The 21,142-nt window shown below is 41.1% G+C and overlaps 1 long non-coding RNA gene across 1 annotated transcript in view; it reads left to right on the top strand.

Moving 5' to 3' along the window:
• The window catches only part of LOC115834803, a 112,182-nt gene that overhangs the window by 84,472 nt on the left and 6,568 nt on the right, over positions 1–21,142 (top strand). Inside the window, exon 3 of the long non-coding RNA XR_004029772.1 lies at positions 19,536–19,606. This is a non-coding gene — a long non-coding RNA (uncharacterized LOC115834803). The remainder of the gene's footprint in view (positions 1–19,535; positions 19,607–21,142) is intronic.

Below are 21,142 nucleotides of genomic sequence, written 5' to 3'. Positions count from 1 at the left end.
CTGAGGTTAACATTCAATGTTTTTTGTCAGAGACACCTTGGAAAGCAGAGAAGTGCTACAGCTGGGAAGCACAGTGGTGCGCCAAGGCCTGGTCACTGTTGTAACTCACTCACTGTTGTGTGTTTATGCCACAAGACTTACCACTGTTCAGGATAGTAGAATGAAGACATGGGGTAGTCCCTTATATTTACCTTTTTAAGGATAAACATGTATCATACTTTTAAAAAATCATCAAGGTAGAAGGCCTTCTTTTGGAATGATGGAGGTATAAATGAGTGAATAACATGTTCAACAACATGTTCATACACAACAACATATGTTGAGTATGTTTAGACTCACCATAACGCCCTTGAGAGCCATTCAGGTTGTTGTGTATATCGATACTTTGTTCTGTCTTTGTGAAGTAGTGTTCCATAGTATGGATGTATCACAGATTGTTTAATCATTTTCCTATTGAGGGATATTTTGGTTGTTTCCGGTTAAGGACTATTTCAAGTAAAGCTGCTATGAACGATTATATACAAGTTTTCATGTGAACATAAATCATACTTTTTCAGGAACAAATGCCCAGAGTACAATTGCTGGATCACGTAGCAAGTGTATGTTTAGTTTCTGAAGAAATTGCCAAACTGTTTTCCAGAGTGGCTGTACCATTTTACACTCCCACAGGCAATATATGAGAGAGGTGGTTTCTCCCCGTGCTCTCCAGCATTTTGTGCTGTCACTGTTTTTTGCTATCTATACTAAGAAGTGTGTAGTGATATCTCATTGTGGTCTCAATTTGCATTTCCCTAATGGACAGTTCTGTTGAATATTTTTTCATGTGCTTATTTGCTACCTGTATATCCTTTGCAGTGGAATGTCTGTTCATGTCTTTTGCCCATTTTCTAATTGAATTATTTGTTATTTTAATATTGAGTTATTTGTATATTCTAGATAATAATCCTTTGTAGAATATGTGATTTCCAAATATTTTCTCCCAGTCTATGTATTGTCTATTCAACCTCTTAATAGTCTTTCGCAGAGCAAAAGGTTTTAATTTTGTTAAAGTCGAATTATCAATTTTTTTTCTTTTATAGTGTCATGTTATACCTAAGGATTCTTGGCCTACCCCCATATTCTGAAGATTTTCTCATGGTTTCTTTCTAAGTTTTATAGTTTTATATTTAAGTTCATCACCCATTTTGAGTTAATTTTTATATGAGGTGAGATTTAAGTTGAGGTTCATTTTGGGTCTATGAATGTTCAGTTGCTCCAGTGCCATTTGTCGAAATGCTACCCTTCCTCTAATGAATTTCTTTTGCACCTTTGTCAAAAATCAATTGGGAAATAATTTGTGTCTTTCCTTCAACCAATACCACACAGTCCTGAGTACTATAGCTATATCATAAGTCTTGAAATCAGGTAGATTGATTCATCTCACTTGATTCTTTTTCAAAATTGAGCTATCTAGTTCTTTTGCTTTTACATATACATTTTAAAATAATCTTGTCTGTATCTACAAAATACAGGGATTTTGTTAAGAATTGCATTAAGGCCGGGCACGGTGGCTCACACCTGTAATCCCAGCACTCTGGGAGGCCGAGGTGGGTGGATCACCTGAGGTTGGGAGTTTGAGACCAGCCTGAGCAACATGGAAAAACCCCGTCTCTACTAAAAATGAAAAATTAGCCCGGTGTGGTGGCGCATGCCTGTAATCCCAGCTACTCAGGAGGCTGAGGCAGGAGAATCATTTGAACCTGGGAAGCAGAGGTTGTGGTGAGCCAAGATCGCACCGTTGCACTCCAGCCTGAGCAACAAGAGTGAAACTCCATCTCAAAAAAAAAAAAAAAAAAAAAAAAAAGAATTGCATTAAACCTGTATCATTTTGGGCAGAATTGACATCTTTACTATGTTGAGTTTTCAAATCCATGAACACAATATGCCTCTCCATTTATTTAGATTTTGTATTTCTTTCATTAGCATTTTGTGGTTTTCAGCATTCAAGTTCTGTGCAAGTTTCATTAGATTTACATGTGTAAGACGAATAAAACAATTTTTTCCCTCTACTCCCACACCACTCCACATAATACTCCTGACAGCAGCTGTGTAGAGGTAGTTCCCCACACTGCATGCAGTTCTTCAGGGGACGCCACCTGGGCGTCCTATAATTCAATTCAATTGTGACACTATCTACCTGGAGATAACATCAGAACCCGCAGTTGAAGGGCTCAGTCCCGCAAGATTCCCCCACCTTCAGATGCCAATCACAGGTAGTAGGTTGTCGTCTATACTTCTGATTGACCAGCTCTAAATCTGGGCTCCCACACCCTCTTATTGGCTCTATTAATTTGCTAGAGTGGCTCACAGAACTCAGGGAAACACTTGACTTACACTTACTGGCTTATTAATAAAGGATACAGATGGACAACCAGATGAAGGGGTACATAGGGTGAGGTCTGGAAGGGTCCTGAGCACAGGAACTTCTATTACATGGAGTTGGGGTGCCCTACCCTCCTGGCACACAGATGTGTTTGCCAACCTGGAACGCCTCTGAATGCCGTAGTTGAGAGATTTTTATGGATGCTTCATCACATAGGCATGGTGAATTCTTCACTCTCCAGCACCTCTCTGCTCTATGGAGACTGGTGGGGGTGACTAAAAGCTCCAAGCTCAAATTAGACGGGCATGGTGGCACGTGCCTGTAATTCCAGCTACTAGGGGGAGCTGAGGCAGAAGGATCGCTTGAACCTGGGAGTCAGAGGTTGCAGTGAGCCGAGATCGTGCCACTGCACTCCAGCCTGGGCGACAAAGCAAGACTCCGTCTTAAACAAAACAAAACAAAACAAAAACCTCCAAGCTTATAATTAAGGCTTGGTTGTGTTTATGGTTCTGGTGACCAGTCCCCATCTAGGAGCCCACCAAGAGTCACCTTATTAGAATAAAAGATGCATCTGTTATCAGGAACTTCCAAGAGATTTAGAAGCTCTGTGTTAGGAACCTGGGTCAAAGAACAAATTTTAGAACAGAAGATTCCCCTAGTACCCCATCTATAAGGATATTAGGATCTCTGTCTTAAGAACTAGGACAGAGACCAAATATTAGAACAAAAGATCCTCCTAGCACCCCTATTGCTCAGGAAATTACAAGGGTTTTTAGGAGGTATGTGCCAGGAACTGGGAGGGCAGAGACATACATACATACATATATACATACATACATACATACATACATACATACATCTTACTTCACAACATATAAGTATTTTATTTTTAGTGATTATAAATGGTATTTTTTAATTTGGCATTTACGTATTCATTGCTAGCATATAGAAATACAATTGATTTTTTACACATTTACTATGTTTATCTTGTATTCTGTAACCTCTCTGAACTTCCTTATGAATTCTAGGAGTTTTCTGGGTTTTCTTTATTTTGCTTTTAGATTCCTTGAGACTTTCTGCATAATTTCATGTTCTCTAGATATACGGACAGCTTTATTTCTTCCCTTTTGTTCTTCATGCCTTTTATTTCTTTCTCTTGCTTTATTACACTGGCTAGAACTTCCAGTACTATGTTGAATAAGAAAGGTGAAAGCAGACATCCTTGCCTTGTCTCATTTTATGGGGTAAGCATTCAGTTTTCCACCATGAAGTATATTAATTGTAGAACATTTGGTAGGTGCTTTTTATCAAGTTGAAGAAGTTCTATATTTATATTTTTCTAAGAGTTTTTATCATGAAAAGGTACTGAATTTTGTCAAATACTTTTTCTGCATAAATTGATATGATCATGTAATTTTATTCTTTAGCCTGTTATATTGATAGAGTTTTGAATATTGAACCAGCTTGCTTCCCTGGAATAAACCCCATTTGGCCATGGTGTGTAATTCACTTTCTAATACTGCTGAATTTTATTTGCTAATGTTTTGTTAAGGAGTTTTGTATCTATTTTTATGAGGCATATTTTGGTCTATAGTTTTCTTTTGTGTACTATCCCTGTCTGGTTTTGATATGAGAGTAATATTGTCTTCATAAGTTGAGGACTGTTTCTTCCTCTTCTATTTACTGGAAGGCAATGTGTTGAAGTGGGGTTCATTCTTCTTTGGTGGAATTCTCCTAGGAAAACATCTGGACCAGGAGATTTCCATTTCAGGAGATTTTAAATTACAAATTCAGGCCAGGTGCAGTGGCTCACGCCTGTAATCCCAGCACTTTGGGAGGCCGAGGCGGGCGGATCACGAGGTCAGGAGATCGAGACCATCCTGGCTAACACAGTGAAACCCCATCTCTACTAAAAATACAAAAAAAAAAAAAAATTAGCCAGGCGTGGTGGCGGGCGCCTGTAGTCCCAGCTACTCGGGAGGCTGAGGCGGGAGAATGGCGTGAACCCGGCAGGCAGAGCTTGCAGTAAGTGGAGATTGCACCACTGCACTCCAGCCTGGGCAACAGAGTGAGACTCCATCTCAAAAAATAAAATAAAATAAAAAATAAATTACAGATTCAATTTCCCTAATAGTTAAAGGGCTATTCCAATTATCTATTTCATGTTGGGAGAGTTTGGTGTTTTTTGAGGAATTGGTTCATTTTATCTAAGTTATCAAATTTATGTGTGTAGAGTTGTTCATAGTAATTACTATCCTTTTGATGTCTATACAGTCCATAAAATCTCCTGTGCTTTCTTGATATTGATAATTTCTGTTTTCTTTCATTTTTGCTTTATCACTCTAGAAATTTGTCAATTTTCTTGATTCTTTTCTAAGAACCAGATTTCTGTTTCATTCATTTTCTGTACTTTTCTATTTTCAATTTCACTGGTTTCTGCTTGTTACTATTTCCTTTCTTTGCTTGCTTTGGGTTTATTTTGCTCTTTTTCTAGGTTCTTGAGGTAGGAGTTTAGATTATTATTATTTGGGACTCTTCTTCTTTTCTAATATAAGCATTTATGATGCCCCTTTCCTAGTTCTTTGGCTATTGAGATAATTTTTAGTTTGGGGGCACCTTTTATTCAACCTTTTTGTCTGTGCCCTGTTGCATTTCCAGGTCGATGGCTTCTTCACCTCCAGGTCTGGAACAGATGAGGCAAAAAGAAAAGCCAGTAAAGTCATCACTGTCATTCTCTGGGGCCCAGGGTCCCCCGCTAGACTTATTCTATCTCTCCTCTTTTCATATCTGTATCTCCGTGATGTGAAGATACAGATATAGATACAGCTATATCTAGGCATCTTACTAAACAATTTAATAATTCTAACCACTTTCAAGTGGATGAACTTGGATTTTGGAGGATAATAATCACAAACTTTGAAAAGGACTGTTTTCTCTTTCTTTCCAATATTTGTACCTCACTTCATTTTCTGGTCACTGCCTTTCCCAAGACCACTGGTGTAATGTGGAAGTAATCACAATGATGGCCATTTATCCCTCTCTTAGTTCTTGCATTTTGGTGTTAAATAGAATTGCTTTATAGGTTTCTGTAGGAACTGATGTTTTGAGTCATCAAATGTTGGTACTGAATTTATCAAGATGATTGTGTGGTTTTTCTGTTGATTAGTTGAATCATAGTAATGGATTCTTCTAATGTTGAGTCATCCTTGCATTCCTAGGATCAATTCTTTTAGATCGTGTTGTGTTACTCTTTAAAGACACTACTGATTTTGAGTTAGGAAATTATATTAGGATTTTTGCTTATGTATGCATTAATAAGATTGTGCTTAGAACCCCTCCTGCACACCAAACCAATAGCCTCTTTCAGAGGGGTCATTTGTTCTTCCTATGGTCACTCTATTAAATTAATATCAAATTTCCTTTTAAATATTAAATTTCTTCCTATTAAATGCCTTGCCTGGCTTTTGCAGGCATTTTGAGTTGTTGAACTCTGGTCTGTACTTTGCTATTTTAGTGCCATACTATCCACTTTTGGTATCTAGGTTATGCTAGCTTTGTAGAATAAATTGAGACGTTCTATATATTTTCTATGTTCTATGCAGTCTAGCACAGGAATTAATATGTACTTTACACTTTAAAGGTTGTTAAAAGTAAAAAAAAAAAAAAAAAAATGTAGTGAGTAGTAAAACCATCTGGGCCTGGGACCTGGCTGGTGGGGGAGTGGGATCTTTGACTATCTTTTCAACTTTTTTTCCTATAGTTTCTGATCTTTTCAGGTTTTCTGCCTCTTTTTAAATCATTTTAGTAGTTCATATATGTCTAGAAAATTTTTATTTCCACATTTATTCTTCCGAAATTATTTTAAATGTACTGGTATTTGCATATGTACTGTCTAATAATTTGAAATCAAATTCATGTCTGTAGTTATACCCTCTGTATTACTCCTAAGTTTGTTTTGTTTACTCCTTTTCATACTGGTCTTTTATTGATCTTAACATCTTTTGGGTTTTAATGATCAAACCGACTTGTTTGTTTTCTATTTCATCATCCTACTTTTTCTTTATTGAATTCCTTTCTTCTTTTTTTTTTTAAAGAACCTTATTATTGTTTAGCACATTTTCAATCTTTCTTATTTTGCATTTTAAACTTTGACTCTGTCTTTGATGCGTCCTGTAAATTTTGAGCTGAGTGCTCTGATTATTACTCATCGCTATATGGTCTCTAATTTCAGCTTTGATTTTCTTTTATAAATTACTCTTGGGTTAGAGCTCCAAGAGATCTGTAGTATTTCTCTTTTGAGGGTTTTATTAAGATTTTATTTCTGGCTGAATACTGAGTCAGATTTTTTAAGTGTTCTATAGAAATTTAAACATGTATTTTATGTTTGTTGAAAACCGAGCTTACATATGAAAATTATCTAGCTCAATGATTGTGTATTCAAATCATCTATACCCTTACCTATTTTTTCATCTGCTTGGTCTGTCAATGTCTGAGAAAGATGTGCTAAAGTTCCTCACCATGATTACGGGTTAACAGTTTCTGCTTGCATTTCTAACACTTGTTACACAGTTCCATGCTGTGTTGTTCAGTGGAGAAAGGTTTGTGGCTACTATTATCTTCTAGATTGCATCTTTAATCCATATAAAATATTCTCTTGCTTTTGGCCTTGAATTCTATTTTTGTCTGACATTAATACTGTGTTTTTTGCTTTCTTTTTGACAACATTTAGTTGGTTTATCTCCAGTCATTCTATGTCATTATAAAATAACAAACAGCTTGGTTCTGTACATTTCCCATCTGAAAGTCTGTTAACAGGAGACTCTAAATGGTATTTATTATAGATATTGGTATATTTGGACTTATCCCTGTCATTCATTTTCATTTTCTACTTAATATGCTTCTTCTCTACCTGCCTTTTTCTTTATTGCTATATTCATAATGTTTTCTTTTTCATCCTTCTGTGCTTTGGAAGTTTTATATACTATTATTCTTATTTTTTTAATTTTTTATTTTATTTATTTATTGAGACAAGGTCTTGCTGTGTTACCCAGGCTGGAGTGCAGTGGTGCGATTATGGCTCACTGCAGCCTCAACCTCCCAAGTAGCTAGGACTACAGGTGCACACCACCATACTTTTTTTTTTTTTTAGAGACAGGATCTCACTGTGTTGCCCAGACTGGTCTTGAACTCCTGGGCTCAAAGTGATCCTCCTGCCTCAGCCTCCCAAAGTGCTGGGATTACAAGCTTGAACCACTGCACCCGGCTGACTCTTTGGTTATTTAAAGCAGAGTATTTAATCCTTATCATTGATGGGAAACTATAATTTTAATCAAAACTTGTAATCTACCCTCCCCCACCAAGACAAAATCTTTAGCACATTTTTACATGTTTTTAACTTCCAAGGATTTCTCACCTCCTGATTGTCCTTTTTTCACAATAACCTGTTGTTGTTTTACCAGTGCACTGTATCTTTGGAGAGAGAGAAAGAGTCTGCGTGTGTAGTGTATAAGTTCTGTTATCTGCATTGGAGTCTAGTTCTGTTTATCCTCAACTGTCTCTATTGTGCAAATGATTTCCTCAAATATCTGATGATTCTTGCCTGTCCATTCATATTTTAAATACACAAATGTGTGAACTGATTGTCATGTGTTTCCTCAGCAGTCATGAGCCTTGGTTTCCACTGCAGATCTCACGTCTGGAGGGAAGGGATGACTAAGAGCCACATGTCAGTAGCAGGTTTCCCTTTGGGGGGCCTGGGAAGTGAGCAGCCCGCTGCTGGGACCTCCGTGGGGTGTCATAGGGAAGCTTCATCCTGTGGAGCAGTTTCCCAGAGCTCACTTCTGAACAGAGTTGTGTTTCTCTTTTCCTCACCTTATCCTTGACGCTGTCTACTGAGGTACCTTGTGCCCTCTGACTCATGTTCTAGACTCAGTATCCTGGAGAACAGTCCCTACACATTATAGACCAATTCCCAGCCTTAAGGGCTACACTCATGGCTCAAGCTGGGTCAAGCTTGGTCACACACACTGCCTCCGGCCTTCCACACAGCTGGGGAAGGGGCAGGAAGGATTGGTTCCTGTGTGTAGACTATCTTTTAACTTAGTCTGCCCTTCCTCCACATTTGGAGTTTTTTCAGCCTACCATTGTGAAGACTCCCTTACCTCTGCTGAGCCTACCACTAGGCCCATGCAGGGTAGCAGTTCACTACTGTAACTTTCCCATCAACCTGCCCCGCCTGCTTTCTGTCTTCTAGAAGTTCATCAATGTACCTGGGATGCTAATAGGGCCCACCTTTCAGTGCTATTAAGGATTTATTTTCTTTCTTGGTGAAGAGAAGAAAACATTTATGCTTGGTCTGCTATCTTGAACCAAAAGTCTAGAAGGGGGTTTAGGATGTTACAAACATAGCTTTTTGAGTGAAAAAGCAAATCACTAAAATATTTTTTCTATAAATAATTCTAAAAGAGACATCTCTTTTCCTTTAAATGTTAGTCAAATAAAATATAGGAATGTAGTAGTGTTTGTCTAAGATTAGAATGAAGTAGTGGGCACTATTGTCCCTACAGAGGCTGAGTGTTGGGGCTGAGCCTGTATTGGCAGCATTGGTCATATACACTGTCTGCCTGTATTAAAATGTAACTACTATTAGCAAATGAAATTAAATACTTCAGTTGCCTAGTAACTAATCCAATCTGAGAAAGAAGCAAAAATAGAATACATAAATTTAGAAATTTTAGGCCACGTGCCAAACAAAATATTCTTGCTATATCCTTTTGATCATCTGCGATTTGAATGGAAGAAAGAGTATTTTGGTGTCAAGGCAACATTTGTGTTGACATTTCTTGGAAAAAGTGAATACTGCTTGATAACTGAACATACATGAGAAATCATCTGGCTTCCCAGGGACCTCTGGCCACACTACCCCTCAAAATCACCAAATGGAAGAAGCTCTGACTAGTAGCAATTTATTTTTCTGACTTAATTAAAAAGCCAAAGGGCATTATGTGATGTCAGCCACATTGTACTGTTGGAAGAAAAGTATAAACCATCTCTTTTACCCATTTTCATGAAAATAAAAATATCAAGCAGCTTTTCAACAAGACACAAAAAAATTAAGAAACAATTTAATGTTTTGTGTACATGAAGTAATTACTGGGGGGCCATATATTACAGTTCAAAGAAATACCATGATATTGACATTAAATGTGATGTCAGTTACTTCAAATATTACTTTTTTCTGTCTCCATTAAAAAATGAAAAAATGTATTTACAGATGACATATTTCAAAATAGTAAGTAAAAAAGAAAATGAAAAAATTATGCCCCTCCAAATAAAAAGAATGTAAAACTTAAAGAAGACTTATAAGACTAGTACAATGAATTTCATATACTCTGGACCCAGATTGATTACTTTATAACTTCTCTCCCTGTCTCCCTTTCTCTCTGTCTCTCTTACACACACACACAAATGTGTGCGTATACATATATACACATTCTCCCCTAAACCATTTGGGAATTAGTTTGTCTTTAAATATTTCATTATGTATTTCCTGAGAACATAACCAAGCACAATTATACAATTCCGGAAATTTAACATTGATATAATATTGTATCTGTAAAATTGTATTAGTATTGTATTGATACAGTATCACTATCCATATTCACATTTTGCCACTAGTCCCAATAATGTCCTTTACAGACATTTCTTTTTCCCTTGATCCAGGATTCAGTCCAGTAGCGTGCATTGCATTTGGTTATGTTTCTTTGATCTTCATAATGTGAAACAGTCCCTCCAGCCTTTCCTGTCTTTCATGACATTGACATTTTTGAAGAAAACCAAGAATGGCTCTTATTTTGGGTTTTTGTGGTATTTCTTCATGATTAGATAGAAGACACATTTTCAGTCATTAATTGCAATCTTCTTTTGAATACTCCAAGTCCTTAAGAGGACCATCAGGTAGAAGATGGTTAGCAAACATCAGAGCCTGTCAGTCCAAAGCGTAGCTGGGTCAGGTGTGGCTCTTGGCTGGGGGTGGCTGGCAACCTTGCCAGCCCAGGCCCATGTGCCGAGGGCAGTGGCCCCGGCTCTCTGGTGTATCACCACTTGGCATACAGTAGGCACTTCCTAACAAAGTATGCAGGGACTCATTCCAAAATAGGAAAGCAATCATTTGAGCATGAAACCTATTTTTTCCACTCTCTCTTAGAAATACAAAAGCTCATAAAAGAAGAGGCCACAAACATTAGCAAAAATATTTGGGCTATCTAAATGTTCTTCTTTTACTATTAGCAAGTTAAGTATATATATATGTGTATATATATACATATGTATATATGTGTATATATGTATATATATATATACATATGTATATATGTGTATATATATGTATATATACACATATGTATATATATGTGTATATATATGTGTGTATATATACACATATGTATATATATGTGTATGTATATATATACACACATAAATACTTTTAAGTTCTAGGGTACATGTGCACAACGTGCAGATTTGATACATAGGTATACATGTGCTATGTTGGTTTGCTGCACCCATCAACTCATCATTTACATTAGGTATTTCTCCTAATGCTATCCCTCCCCCAGCCCCCCAACCTCGACAGGCCCCGGTGTGTGATGTTTCCTGCCCTGTGTCCAAGTGATCTCATTGTTCAGTTCCCACCTATGAGTGAGACTATGTGGTGTTTGGTTTTTTGTCCTTGTGATAGTTTGCTGAGAATGATGGTTTCCAGCTTCATCCATGTCACTGCAAAGGACATGAACTCATCCTTTTTATGGCTGCATAGTATTCCATGGTGTATATGTGCCACATTTTCTTAATCCAGTCTACCATTGATGGACATTTGGGTTGGTTCCAAGTCTTTGCTATTGTGAAAAGTTTTTAAACTGATACCAACTTGAACTGTTTAAAGACAGTTGATAATTTGAAGGGTGAGAATTATGAGTAAACATCACTGGCAATGGAAATAAGTTAGTAAAATAGGCTAAAAAGGGAAGTTCACATTCAGGCCAGTGGGCTAAATGTATATAACCTGCCCATCGTAAAGTCAGATTTTGCCCCCACATCCACGTTTTCAATGATGGATTAGGTTAGGGAAGGTTTTTGTGGGAACTGTGTGTGTATGTAAGAGCTTATGTTTACATGTGGTTGGATTTGGAAGAGGAAATATTCAAAGACCTGTTTCTTGTTCTCAGGACGTAAGAGTTTCATGTCTAAGTATCCCAGGGCCACAGATTTTTCACTGGCATGGCCTATTATCACCCACATCCACAGGCATGTGCACATTATAAATTCTGGACAGTGTCAAACAGTTCTTTTTGGCCTCTGTGTGCAACCTCTTTGGTGTCCAACTTCATTCCTTTCTGCAGCTCTTTCCTTCTCTTCCTCCATTCTCATCTTTCTGCAGTTTTTGCCAACCTCAAAAGTGCAGGCCGGAAACATAGCAGTCGCCCCAGGGCTGTGATGTCAAGTTCTTTGGACTTCTCACCATAATGCTTTGTGCATCCTTCTAATTTGCAACTCTTATTTTTTTATGGCTTGAACCTGAGTCATCGTTCTGAGCTTAAGTTCTTACCAGCTCTCTTCAGCTTCCATAAAACCTTCTCAACTGCTTCCCCTCTCCTCTGCTTTGTGCAAAGACCAAGGGAAGAGTGGGCAGCTCTTTGGAACAAAGATGTTGCTTCTCAGTCTTTTATTTATTCAAAAAGCATTTATTGAGCATCTACTGTGTGCCAGGCACTGTTCTTGGCATTAGAGGTAGAGGTGAACAGGTCAGATGAGCTCCCCACCCTCATGGAGTTTACATTCCAGTGGGAATCATGTGGTAGACTGGGATGTAAATACAGGAAGTTCATAGTTTCCGATGGAGATAAGCATTAATGATGACAATCAAATGGGTTAACATGAAAGACAGCAGGAAATGGTTAGGGCACTGACCCTGGCTCCCAGTCTGTCCTCTCAGAGAGGATGCCCTCTCTAACTGTGGGTTTTGCTCTGGTACTCCTCTGCACAAGCTGCTCGTCTGTTCCCTCTTTTCCCTTGGGCTGGATCCAGGGTAAGTATGGGGGGAGATGCCAGCAAGACCCTAGGAGCTCCTTAGGAAATGCTAAATTACTTGGAGTCAAGACAGGGTGTGTACCTCTCACAGGCATAACCTGGGGGTCAAGGAACTGAATGATCCCATTCGATAATCTGGGAACTTACTTCCTAAAGAAAAAGACTTAGTTCGTTCAAGGGGAAGCTAATAGAGCATGATTTGTTTAACCTAATTTTTGTGTGGAAAAAAGTCAGAACTATGGTACAACAAATTTAGATTAGATAACATCTTGCTTATACTTTCTAGACGTGGTGTGACTATACTGTACTGTGTAGTTAACTCAGTGATTTCTGTAACTCTTAGTAATTACCATTTCAATTACATCTGCCCCTAAAATCGGGCCATATGCAAGTCTCTCGTATATTATTTATCTTTCAAAACGAAAAGGTAACAGACTGAAATTATGACTTTAAACAGTGTAGGCATTATTTTTCCCACATCTTTTCAAAAGGTCACATCTTTGGGCTAAGGTTTAAATTTTGGAATGCATCTAGCTAGCTTGGGTTGGGCATGAGAGGAAGGAACAGCTGCATCTGTTCAGGGGTTAATTGGTAACAATCCTCTAAGCCACTGAAATGAATTCTTTTCCTCAGGCTGATGCCAGAGATAGTTGTATTATGAATTTAGCTGTGAGCAATTTTACATTGTATAGTACATAAAAGAGCATACATATTGTCCAATAAAAGACACGTGCTCTCACCAAAACTTAACCCAAGGCACTCATTTGGGGAGTGAGAGAGCAAGGCAGTTCTCATGCCTTTGGTAGGACAGAACCACTGCATCCAGCCAGGCCAACCTCACTTATATGTAGTGCTTCTCCATAGTCTGAGAAGGGCTTCCTTAGTCCTGCCATAGCACAAAGCTCAGATTCTCTTTGACCTTCACCCTGTCCTGCAATCCATGGGCTATGTGGGCAGCCCCGGGCCAGCGGAGCACTGGTTGGAGGGCTTTGATGCCCCCACCTTGCTTTGAAGGGGACACAGGGCACTGCTCTCCTTTCCTCTGCTATCTCCGGATTCCAAAACTCCTGAAAATGACAGATGCCCAATGGTAGAGCTGAAATGAACACCTTTTTGGCATTTTCAGTTGAGGTGGCCCATGAGGGACAACAGAGGCCTCCCTGGAGAGACTGTGGCCCACATAACCCTCACCAAGGTCAACAAAGCAAGGCCAGAAGGTCAAACTTCCTGCCTTCAGGGATTTGTAGCCCTTTAACCTCTGGAGAGAGAAAGTTCAAAAAGGACGTCCCTTGAATGGCCCAGTGCACAGATTTTTATCACAGTACAACACAACACACGGACCGAGATTTCTCTACCCTTCCCACACCTGAGCAGCACCAGTCTGCAACATCGTAAGGTTCCTAAGCAAAGAAAGCATAAAACTGGCAAAACCTGAGTGTCCCTGTGATTCCCTGGTGAACTTAATAGCCCTCCCACCTCTACCCCGTGGGTCCGCCAGCATTTTTCCTTCTTCTGAATCCTAAATGCCGCCAGCTATGGCCTAGAAAGTGTGGACCACTCACATGGTGCCTTACCCCAAGAGCAGCCTCCTAATCCAGAGAGAGACAGACCCAAACGAGGAGGAGAAAATAAACAATCTTCCATCTGCAAGAGCCTTTTTTTTTTTTTTAGCACAATGTGAAAGTAACCTAAAAGATAAAAGTAAAAACTTGAGATTCCAAAGAAAATGAACTGTAGTGGAAAGCATGATATATACACGATTGCACTCCATGACTGTCAAAATGCAGCAGGGAGAATCATTGTCCCTTGGTAATTATGCGCATCCATTAGCATGGCATCCATTCTTTGTCAGAAGCGTTTGGTGACAGTCTCTCCAGAGAAGCACACAGCTCGCGTGGCCTGCAGTTAGATGGCCAGGACGCACCTCCCCCAGGGAAATGCTGCTGCTAACACCATATTAAAGGCAGAGTTTGTTGGGTTTTGTTTTTTTAATCTCAGATGCCAGTGCAGGGCACAAGATGTTTATTATAATTTTACAGACACCTCTAACAAAAGCTTCACTCAGGAAGGAAAATTAAATGTTAAGGTTTCAGGGATGGTGGGGGTAGGGTGGTAAGCTGCAGAAGGTTGGAAAAGAGAGAGGAAGTGTCATTTCCTTTCCTTTAGGAAAGAGAAAGACAGGGCAAGCCATAAACATAGCTTCATTCCCAAGCTGGCAATTCTTACACTTAATATGTTTTGTCAGGCAAGTCTTCAATACAGATTAAAATGAAATGCCAAGTAATTTCCACCTCTCGGCCGCTCATGTCTGTGAACAATGGAGAGTGTTTTGATGAATGTCAGTTAATGGCACTTACGCTCTTGTAGATTTCATCCTCGCAGCAAGGTCTAAGAAATGGGGGGTTAGGGGGCTATCTGTGTGTGGAGGGGAGGGATTGGGAAGATTGGTCCATAATCCCCTTCTTACTAATTTGATTCATACTGATGGAAATTGAAAGTGAACCAAAAACAAAATCAGGATGCCCAGAGAAGACGGCTCTTTGTTGTTAATTAGGCTCAAAGCAGAAAACATGATTTCTAAGAGCTGGGTCCACTAGGAGAAGGATTTCTTTGCGTTTAGATTTTGCCAGGCAGCTTCTACTCCAGTGGAAGGGGCCGGCTGCATTGCTGGGGTCTAAGTCTTTGGTTCAACTGGGAAGTTTGCAGCAAGTCTCTCAATAGTCACACTTTCCAGTCAGTTCCATCCTGACACAAACCCGAGGCTGCAAAACCCACAAGCTGAGCCTTGTTATCTCATTTCCCCGCACATCACTGCCTTTGCAATTTTGCATTCTGAACTCCCAGTGTGGGGTAATTTTGAAGAGTAGGATAAAAACTGAAGCGCCAGCAGAATTCTATCACCCAGGGATTTAAATCCTCACCTTCCTCACAACTGGCATGTGCAATGTACTTATTTCTCTTATCCTGTTCTTAAGCTTGATTGGGAGGATTTGGTTTTCGCTTATTCTCTTACTGCCTGGAATAGGAGCTTTAACTGGAAATTGCTGACTAATTTTACGGTTGTGTAGGTAACAGGGAACACTTCTGTCTGGTAATCATTGTGAACAACATCTCTCTGTATTCAAAGTCTAGTGAGTTACATTGGTATTCCCTTCACAATCGCAGTGACCAGCCCATTGACTCAGCTTTGGTGCTTACGTGTTTCTTGTTGGTTTGCTTTTTGGAATCACTGCTTACCAAATTTTGTAGTATCAAACCCAGCCTTTTTAGATGTTGAATCAAAGAAATTCCTGGGAGGTATGGAAAAATTATTTTCCAGAAATGGAAGTCCCAAGAGCAAGGGGAATAAAACTAAGGTGTGTTGGGCTCCTCTGTTCTCCTGTGTACCCCATGGTCATTCCCTCTCCCCCACCTCATCTGCAGAAAAACCCTCTGAAGGGGTTGCTGTCCCTATCTCACCCAAAGGAAACTGAGCTCACTGGCTTGCTCAAGACCTTGCATGGCTAGGGAGGCCAGAGCAAGGCAGGCTGATGGGTCTGTCTGACCCAAAGTCCAGCTCTCTCACTGAAGCCTTATCTTTTGGAAAGCTTCCAACAGTAACTCAGGAATTGAGCTTACTTGCTAAAAAAAAAAAAAAAAAAAAAAAGAGAGAAAAAAAAAGATTGATAAAACAACCTTCTGGTTATACTTGTACACTGATGCTGAATCCTGTTTTAAATGTTTTAACCTTGCACATTCTGGTCAGTGATTCGTCTCAAAGCAAAAAAACATGATTTCCGAGAACTGAGTCCACTTGGCAGAGGATCACTTTGCATTAAAGGAATCATACATTTTCTCATGTACGTTTCAGAGGCCGTGTGAGTTTTCACCTTCCTGGATAATCAGGAATGTCCATTTTGCTGCCAGTTCTAGGCTTTTCAAAACTAAAGTTTTAAAGAGGTGCTTCTAAAACATGAATGAAATGGAATGGCATGAATCGGTCTCCCGTCTTCATCGGGGGCATTTGGAAAAGCAGTGAAGAGTAGGCAACCTGCCTGCCTGTGAGGAAAGGAAGGGCCACACTCCCTGAAGATGCCTGGGGACAGGAGGACTGTGGCTCAAGCACAAGCCAAATGCTCGTGACTGACCCAGAAGCCCACGACCACTCCCCGCCATCACGATCCAGAGGCACACTGTTGTCTCGGCATCTGGGGAATGAGCACCAGCCTCCCGGGCTTGTCATCACTATCACTGGGAGAATGGTGGAGGCAGGGGAAGCACATGAGTGAGGCCGAGTCTCCATTTCCTCACCCATTAAGTAGGGGCAATGACGCCCACCTTTCAGGGTTGCTGCAAGGCTTGGGGAGGGGGTTTGTGGAGCACCAGGCATGGGCAGGCTTGGTGAAAGATGGCTACTGCAACAGAGGGGTTGCAGAAGATTCCAGCTAAGCCAGCTATCTCTAGCCTTCCTCAGCCAACCTGAACTCAGTTACTGCTGCTTTTTCATAGTCTGTCTTTGATAACAATTCAAGTCTTCTTGCATTTGGAGGGAGTATATAGGTGGGAGTTTAAGGTGCCAGGGAGGTGAATATTGAGTCTTCAGCCCCCTCCTGGAAAGACTAATTCAGAAAAGCAGCTTTGTCAGGCCAGAAAGCTGCAGGGCGTCTCCTCAGGTTCTTTCCTCTGGGACCTTCTCAGGATCAGAGGGATTCTTCAATTTCTAAATCAAAGTAAAATCTCTGGCAAAACACCAAAATAGAGCAGAGTGTCTCTGTCAGCCAGTTTTGCTTCCTGAAGAACCGTTTCCACAGGCAGAAACACCAGTGGTCACTAGAGGAGCAGGAGGGTTGCAGCCCAGGAGCCCTGCCTCAGCCTAGACCCTCCACCAAGCAGAAGGCAGGGGATTTTCTGCTTCCCAGGGCAGCAGGGGCATCCCTACAAAAGGATTACAAGATTTTGCTAATTTACATTGGTGAAAACCTGAAGAATGTGCATAGGAATGGATTTAAGGATGTTGGACCAAAGATGGAGTTGAGAGATCCCGAATTTTATATGTCAGCTGAGCAGCTGGAAGTGGCTCCAAGAGATAGTTTGGTTGGTTAGCTGAAAGTGAGACTCAATGGTTCTACATTCCATGCGGTTTCCAAAACTTCCTTGGCATCATGCAACAGGATGGAATCAAAGGCTTAGAAGGCTGGGATGTGGGAATCAATTTATCATGTGAGCCCTGCACACCCACATTCACACTCTGTCCCTGGAGCAGGCTCAGAGGATACTCCCTTCAGTAAGGCCTTGAGCAGCCTGTCAGTGACTTTTCACATCCCCGTTGGCCTGGGAGATCACTGCGGTGGTTGAGCTCCATAGGCTGGACACATTGGTGGGGGTGCTGCCATTGAGATGGGCTCTCTGATTTCAGTGGAGGTGGTAAGATCACTTTGTGTCAGAGACCAGAGGTAGGCACTTAACTGCCAGGGACAGAGTGGGCACAGTTACCTAATGGGCATCAAAATTGTTTTTCAATATTGCCATCCAGCTCTTCTACCAATGTGAGTTGTGTGAGGTTTCCTCTCTCCATTATTTTTCTTTGCTTTTACTACAACTACCTAAACACTGTATACCCTATCTTGGCTATTAATTAACTGATACCTCTATTTTGATCCTTTAAAATTTTTCTTCCACGTCCTGGAGAAAACCTCTTCCAAGGACATAGTGGGTGCCACAAATACATTATCATTTGGCATAATGGACCCTGAGGCCAGGGGCGTAATTTAGAATGAATGTGCCAAGCGTGTGCCACTCCTTCAGGACAGAGCTGGCGATGGGAACTCCCCACTTTGGTATCTGGGCTTATTTCTGTGGTATTAGAGGCACCTCTTGGGGAGCTGCCAATTACCGTGACTGTTGATTGAGCCCAAGGATTATCTTTTATTCCCTCTACCAGCCAAGGAGAATGTCATCCCATTTTACAGATGGAGACACTGTCATCTAATCATTAGGTGTGTGTTGCTGAGCTTTCTCCTTCTATCCCACGTACCCAGAGTGTCCCTGCAGGAGCCCCTTTCAGACCTCCTAGAGTGCAGTGTGCTCATCTTAACGCCCCTGCCAACTTAGTTTGAATCAATGTTGTGGAGGAGCTGACTTGCTCATCTTCACTTTGCTAGTCTGGACCCTTCATAGGAGTCAAGAAAATAAAAAGCATTCGTTTCAAAGGAAAGCTAAAGATGTTTGCTAAATATGTATGGTCCCTACCAACCTGTAGTTTCATAAAGGTTAATTGGCTGCTTTAAGCTCCACTGCCTCAGTTTCCCCCATCTGCAAGATGGGGACAAAACCGTGACCTATTCCTCATCTTGTCACATCCCATTTTATTGCCTCTCAAGGACAAGGAGAACCGAAGTGCAGCCATATCGTCAGCTGAGAAGATGGGCTTTGCTAAAGATTTTCTCATTTCACCCCTGACTCTTCAGCTTCACTTAAAAGTCCCCCTTCTCCTGCCCCCAGGTCTGTAGCTATTGCCTTAGCCCTCAGGAGTAGGGAACAAAGGAAGCACATCAGCTAAGTTGTGGACTTGGTGCTTGTCTAAAGAGTATCCCATCCTTTTTTTTTTTCTGTCTAGTGATATAGAATGGGAGGGAGCAGGGGGGAGGGAAGGATGGTGTCACAAACACACACAGTCTGAGAGCACCCAGCCCTAAAACAGAAAACTCTTCATCCTCTCACCACCTATGCTTCAAAGATTCATAAAATCATGTCATTAGAAGCATCGCGTGAAGTGAACTAAGAGGCACTTGAGGGTGCATGATAATGTTAGCTGTGCCTTGTCACTTTGTTAAAGAATGTGCAAGTGCAGGGAGAATCCAGCAGTGAGTGCCCAGGCAGGCAGAACTCTTCACCCACCACACCCTCCCCGCCCTCCCCTCGACCACCCACCCCCACCCACAGTTTTTTAGCCCAGGGTTAAGATGGCAGGTCCATTATATAGTGGACCATCTTTCATGGTCCCTATGAAGTTCAACTGAGTCCCAAGTTTGCTTTTGCTGAGTCTGAAAAGGCTTGCCTTGAAGTTAAGGTGACAAGAGAGTGACTGATTCCTGAAAATTTCTTGCAGAATGAAGGATGAGGTTGGACTTCTCAGTTTGTGTCCAGAACAAGGATGGAGAGGCTCAGCAGCACCAACAGGTCAGTAGGTAGGTTTTTTCTGTGCCATATAATTGGGTTCTGAGTTGCTGCAGCCATGGCCTTGGGCCAGGCACGTGATGGTCTGCTTTTGAGGCTCAAGGGTATTGTTATTTCCATCTGAGCAATAAGAAAACAAGCCCAGAGTGAGCACTGGACAGCGTTACAAGGCTGTAGAACACAGCAAAGTCAGGGGAGTGGTCAGCTCTGGGGCATGGAGACATGACTCATGTCCCTGCCCCTCTCCACCCTCTCCCTGGGATTCACTTCCCATGGGGAAGGGGTCCTTGCTCTTGTCTGTGCTTCAGACACTGTCTCAGAATATGGTCTTTCAGTGTCAACATTAAAATTTAATACTTAGGGTTATGGAAGTGTTTTACTTTGAGCCAAGTCTCAGGGACATTTATCTACGCATGCCTCATTCAGTTATGTCAGTAAATAATTGCACAAATAATTTTTTTTAAAGTGTTACCAAGAAAGCTGCATGGACCCCTTGAATTCTGTCCCCTGCCTTGGTCTCTTCCACTTTCCTGTTCTTCCTGTTTGTGCATCTGAATAAGCCCCTTCCCCAGGCATGTGAGCACATCCATTTGCAGGAAAGCTGCCCCTACCCCCAGGACTGGAGGCTTTTTTGAGGTGTGGTACAAAGAGCCAGAGTTCCAGAATTCACCAGCCCCAGCTCACCTGTGTCTCCCTCAGGGGCGAACAGAGGTGGATCCTTGAGCTGCTCCAATAATGACATTCTGGAAAAGTCATGTCAACCTCTATGCCTCAGCCTAGAGTCTGGGGAGAGGAGCCCCCCATGAGGCGACTGCTCGCAGCCCCCAGAAGTTGGTTAAGAACTATAGGGTGATTTGGATTTGTAAGTTGTCCTTCAATTTTGCTAGTGATTTCTCTTAATAATGGCCAGGAGATCTGACAGGTCTGGAGGTGAGACTGAAGTGAGTCATTGCCGGTGTCAGCATGTGTGTGCCAGTGTCTCCCAGCTCAGGCTGCAGAGGAGTGTAAGAGAGGGTGACTCATTCATTCTCAGAAGCCTGTTCTTGGTTACCTTTCCCTGAGTATTTTGTGGTGGTGTTGAGGTAACTCATTTTGTTCAGAAGCAGAACTTCCCCTTACTGCTACTCTACGAAACCATGTTTCGTTAAAGGGTTTTCTTCCTCCAAAACTCTATTAGCTGATGCATTTTTTTAAGAGAGAGTTTCTTGGGAGAACTACTGGAAAGAAGAGAATACAAACATATTGTTTTAGTCCTGTTCTTGCTCTGCTATAAAGAACTACATGAGACTGGGTAATTTATAAAGAAAAGAGGTTTAAATGGCTCACGGTCCCACAGTCTGTATAGGAAGCGTGGCTGGGAAGGCCTCAGGAAACTTACAATCATGGCAGAAGGGGAAGCAGCCTACGAAATTTCACAGGGCTCCAAGGCCAGGAATTGTGGGGAGGAAGCAGGACTTTCAAAAAGAAAAATTAGGTCTCTGCTGCTAACCAGAAATGCCCAGCCAGGCCTTTGAGGTCTCAATGCCAGTCAAGTTTTCA

The sequence above is a fragment of the Nomascus leucogenys genome, chromosome 4 (assembly GCF_006542625.1).
Source record: "Nomascus leucogenys isolate Asia chromosome 4, Asia_NLE_v1, whole genome shotgun sequence".
NCBI lineage: Eukaryota > Metazoa > Chordata > Mammalia > Primates > Hylobatidae > Nomascus > Nomascus leucogenys.
The sequence above is the reverse complement of the archived record's forward strand: the minus strand, read 5'-3'. Positions and strand labels throughout refer to the sequence as shown.